The sequence below is a fragment of the Impatiens glandulifera genome, chromosome 1 (assembly GCF_907164915.1).
Source record: "Impatiens glandulifera chromosome 1, dImpGla2.1, whole genome shotgun sequence".
Classification (NCBI taxonomy): Eukaryota; Viridiplantae; Streptophyta; class Magnoliopsida; order Ericales; family Balsaminaceae; genus Impatiens; species Impatiens glandulifera.
The window spans coordinates 96,549,134-96,554,810 of NC_061862.1; the positions used below are offsets into that span (position 1 = coordinate 96,549,134).

The 5,677-nt window shown below is 32.6% G+C and overlaps 1 long non-coding RNA gene across 1 annotated transcript; it reads left to right on the forward strand.

The window, feature by feature from the left end:
• The first annotated feature begins 311 nt into the window (after window positions 1–311).
• Window positions 312–840, forward strand: LOC124922701. Its single transcript, XR_007097856.1, has 2 exons — window positions 312–453; window positions 549–840. It is a non-coding gene; the product is annotated as an uncharacterized LOC124922701 (long non-coding RNA).
• Window positions 841–5,677: the final 4,837 nt, after the last annotated feature.

A 5,677-nucleotide genomic window follows, 5' to 3' on the forward strand; every position in this document is an offset into this window, starting at 1 on the left:
AAGGTGATGGTAAAAAAATGAATCTGAGTAATAAATCCCATAAATATTCAGTAAATAGGCATCCTTACATCCTATTAATAATTGAAATATATTCTTAAAAAAAGAAAAGAAAGAGCTAGAAAATTAATTACCTAAAAAACATAACCAAACATATGATGTTGACTTTGTAGGTATGCCCCATCATGAAGGGCCATACCAATGTTCTTGTATTAGCCTACACCATAACATCACCTTGATTGCAGGTTCTCCAACTCTTTATAAATCACCTGTTTTTTTTTTCTTTCTATATAACATTAGTGTAATCCAAAGAAGAAAAAGCTACCCAATTAAAGGAAATCAAACTCTCAATACACCTTCTCATTCTTCAATTCAAAATGGCTGCAATTCTGAGCTGGAGACGCCTTCTTTTGGTCGCTCTTTTATCGCTTTGCTTCATAGCTCCATGTGTTTCGGGTAAACAAACAATGAACTCTTAATTTCTTATAGAATCAGCATGAAAATCATTTTTCTTGCCCCGTTTGATTGACATGTCGGATTTTCACTTTCAGGAAGAAACTTGCGGGTATTGGAGAATCTCAATAATGAAAAGGATAAAAGTACAAAAAGCGTGGATAAATTTATCACACCAAAGGGAACAAAAGTGAGAGGACATGAAGACTTAATAACAATGGATTACACTCCAGCACAAAGGAAGGCTCCCATACATAACTAGATCAATCTATTGATATGTTCTCGTTCAATCTCAGCTTTAGCAGAGGGGACCAATATAAGAAATAATGTAGTTTGAAACTTGAGCATATATTTAGGTTATACAAATTAAGAAGATTATATTTTCTGCTATTTTCTTTCATATTTCTCCAAAAGTGTTAGAGGAAATTGTAAATTATAAAGAACTCATACCAAAATCTAAACCCCATGTTTGAGAAATTAAGTACACAAGTTCTTATCCTTGCATGATGTATTTGGGTTGGGTTGAACACACTTACATAAACTCTTCTCTACAAAAGTATCCTAGTAGGCTATATATAGTAATCTCGTCAATATATAATTCAATTGTCAATCATTTGTTAATAAGATAATAAGGTTATCTCCAAGAAGGCTTCTGTGATAATTAATCTCGTCTATATCTTCCGTGATAATCTCGTCTATATATTGAATAAAGGCGATAGTAAGCTCGCCAATTTCGAAAACCTATCAAAATTACAATCTCACTAAACTTGGAAGGGAAAACATTTAATGTCTCATGCTTGACATTTGTAACATGTCTTAAGGTTATGTGTAATAAGGGACAATAATTCATTAAGCTAGAAAATGTAAATAGTCCTCAAAATATTAGTTAGGATATAAATAGATTATATAAGTTAGTAGGATACAACATGTTATTAATCTTGATTAATGTTGTGCATATATAAATATTTAAAGATAAATTTGTATAATATTATATTAGATGAAATAAAGTGATGACTTGTTATTTGGTCCCATTCTTGATATTATTTCATTCTCTTTAATTCTAATACTCATTCTCTTCATTTCTATACATTGGATTTAGAATCGTAACACATTCTTTTTTCTAAGTTATCTACATATTTTATAAAGATAGTATAGTATGTAGATACACATCTCTTCCCTCCCACACTAATATATAGTTAACATTTTGAAAGAAGAAAACACAAAATTTGAATGGTCAAAACATCATACAATTTTCTTGCCACAAAACATCATCACAATCTGAGTACGAGAAGATTATATATTGAATTTAAAATTTAGGGTTGATATTGAAAGTTCATGGATAAAATTGGGAAAAAACGAAAATTCTAAATTATGTTAATCAAATTAGAAACTTTAGGTTCAGGGATGAACATGGAGATGGAATGAACACACACTATTAATTGGTCATCGCCTTCTTCCTTCAGTCTCAACAAGACTTGTGTTCCTCTTAAATGGAAACTTCTTAAGTTCTCTAAAGTAAAATCCTAACATTGGGAATGGTTTTACTTCGTAGGAGCTTGTCCAAGAAAACTAAGAGGAAATCAAAAGTGTTTCAACTTGGTGTTCAAGTGTTCTAGGAATCTCTGTGCAAGCGAATTGGAATTGAATTAGCTAGATTTCTATGTACTTTGAAGAAGACCCGAGAGACGGTTTTATAGAGCTCGTCGGAAAACCTAAATGGTTCGGTTAGGCTTTTTTTTATTAGTATCCTTTTTGTGATTTTAGAATTCTTCTATGATCTACAGGCAGGTAGTTTGGATTTTAAAAATAAAATAGTTTGTAAACTGCATAAACACATTTCATTGACTATTCCAAAGTAAGAAATAGAAAAGAAAGGTGTTTGATGGAGAACCAAAGCTGCACCTTAGTGACCCCATTACAAGTCAATGAGTGATCATAAAATGTAATTTAACAAATATGTGCAGTAGAAGAAGGAGGGTTTTAACCTCCAAACTTTATGATTCTATTCCATTTTAATGTCTATCAACTAAATTTATAAATAAATAAAAAGAAACGGATGGTGTTCGATGAAGAATCAAATCACACATTAACTCTATCAAACACATTGACAAAACTAAATTACCTAGAGAAATAAGATTCATTAATAAGCTCGTTTAGTTGCAATTCGAAAAGTGATATCCTAATATCAAAGAAACAAAAATAGCTTATGGGGAGGATTCCCTTCTAGGGATGAGATTTAATTACCTTCATTATATCAATTTGAATGAGTTTGTTTAAGGTAATTTGACTAATTGTTGCAAGAAAGGAAACTCATAAGAAGAAGATGTGATGAAAAAAAAACATATGATGTTGATAATAAATGGTAAGATTGTGGAAGAAAAATACTCCACTCAATAATAAAATTTATTTTCTCAAACAAGAATGGCTATAAAGAGTAAACCTCCAATTTTGTTGTTAAAAGTCACACGGCTATAACTAACTATTCCAGGTTAATTAATGTAAACAATATGTAAATTAAAGGAACAATTGGTGTTGGGCGGAGAACCAAGTCATACCTCAACTCTATCAAAACACAGTGTCAGTTTTTTTTAAATGGTTCTGGCTCTAAATGTTTATGTTTTAGAGTCGTCACTTTAATTTGATTCTTAGAAAACTTACGAAAGAAATTCACAGTATTCTAATTAAGGGTTCAGTGTTTGGTTACGTGTGTAAATGGTTTCGGCGCTATAACCCACACATTCGTCCTAAACGGTTGATCTCTAATACACAATTGTTGGTCATTGAAACGTGAAGGATATTTACATTTTGTTTTTGTTTGGAACTTGTGCTGTTTTTTTAATGTTTTAAACTTATTTCTATCAAAGGATTATGCTTATTCCAGTCTTAGAAATGATTTTAAGAAGTTTATAGTAATAGATAAGGTTAAGGAATGAAAGCGATAGACAAATCTAATCAAATGAGATTGCACAAACAAAACCTTAAAATTTAAGTTTACTATAAGAAGGATTTGCTTACACGAAATAGTTGAGAATAATTTGAGCATCATACAAGTGATTTTTTTGAAGATATAGAACTAAAGTTATGATATCATGAAGTTAGAGAATTTACAAAAGAGTCTTAAAAATTATAAAAATTTGTATGCTAATCAAAATAATTTTAGGAACATATATGAAATTTTCTTGATTTTTAAGTTATAATGCTCGAATTGTGGTATTACTAAATTTAAATAATTTTCAAACATGGCCTAAAAATTTTGAAAATAACATTTTGACTAATTTATATTTTTTTTAGATTTTTTCTGAATTAGTTTAGAGTTTAAATTAAATTAGAAATTAATATTAAATCGATGGAAAATGGAAAACAAACGGGAGAATTTTATTTTAATGAAATCGGGTGCCTGGGCTTCAGTACGTAGTGCCTTAAGCAATCGGGTCTTGGGTTAACATATGTCTAATGATCTTTGAACAAGGGCAAGTTGGCCAAGTGTTATGGGCGACACTCGTCTCTACTTCACACAAGTATATCGGGCGAAACTCTCTTCGAGGTTTTTGGTGTTCAAACTCTGCTCGTGACTTCGGATAAGATGAAGATGTTTGAATCCCTAATCAATGTAATTGTTATGCTGGTTAGAATTATCCGAATTAAATCCTAATTTAAATTGTAAGAAATTTAAAATGGAAACATTTTTTAATCTTCTCTTTCCTTTTATTTTCGTTAGATGAAATGGTTATTCCAGTTTGATGAGTTCGTGTTAGAGTTTGTGGCCCGAATTCTTGTTGGGCCAGCGGACAAAATGGACCTGTAGACTTAATGGGTCTGACCATTTTTTAATTTACATTGTATTTTAGGGTTAGACAATATATAGAGAACACGGCCATTTTTTCTCTTATCCAGTTTTACGTTGTCCACCAAAATTTGTACAATCTTCGATATAGTGAAACCTTCTCTTTTGTCCGTGATTTTTCACCCGTAAAGGGTTTTCCACGTAATCTTGATGTTCGTTCTTCTTTTCGCTTTTATCCTCGTTTATTGTGTTTGATTCTAATAAATTGGTATCAGAGCGAAGTTTGTTTGTTTTATTTTTGGTCATGACCACTATGAAGTACGATATTCCGTTGTTGGATCGTAACACAAGATTTTCGATATGGCAAGTAAAGATGCAAGCTATTTTGGCACAGATGGATCTGGACGATGCGTTATTTGGCGATGACAAGATGCCGTCTTCGTGGACTAATGAAGAAAAGCAACGAGCGGATCGTAAGGCTCTATCGCAGATTCATCTACATCTATCGAATCAGATCCTTCAAGATTGTTTAAAGGAAAAATCAGTTGCTACGCTCCGACTGAGATTGGAGCAATTGTGTATGACGAAAACTTTGACTAACAAACTACACTTGAAGCAACGCTTGTATTCCCAACGTATTTCTGACGGTACGTCTATAGAAAATCACTTAAGTGTTTTTAAAAAAGTAGTCTTTGATTTGGAATCTATGGAGGTTAAGTACGATGAAGAAGATTTAGGTCTGATATTATTGTGTTCACTACCTCCTTCATATGAAAATTTTAGAGATATTATTCTCTATATTCGTGATACTCTAGATGAGGTTTATGATGCATTGTTCTCGAAAGAGAAGATGCATAAACTCGTTGTTGGTTCAGATAACATGGCTGAAGGCCTCGTTGCACGAGGCAGACAACATGAGAGGTATTCTGGCAGTAATAATCGTGGCAGGTCGAAATCCAAGAACAGAGATAAGACGTGTAGGTACTACAAGAAGAAGGGCCATATTGTTGCTGAGTGTTATAAGTTACATAATAAGAATAAGAGGGTTGGTGAGGATCATAAGAACAATCAGCTAGAGAAATATGGCGAAGCTGATGTTGCTGAAAAGTACATTGATGGAGAACTCCTCGTTGCGTCAGATATTGATTCGAAACAAAGCGACGAATGGATTCTTGATTCTGGATTCACATGTCATATGTGTCCTGATCGGGACTGGTTCTCTACATATGAAGTGGTCTCTAGTGGTACCGTTGTGATGGGTAATAATGCATCTTGTAGAATTGCTGGTATTGGTACGGTTAGCGTTAAGATGTGTGATGAAACTATTCGAACACTTTGTGATGTAAGGCACGTTCCTGACATGAAGAGAAATCTGATTTCATTAAGTACTCTTGATTCTAAAGGGTACATGTACACCAGTGAAGGTGGAGTTGTGAAGGTTAG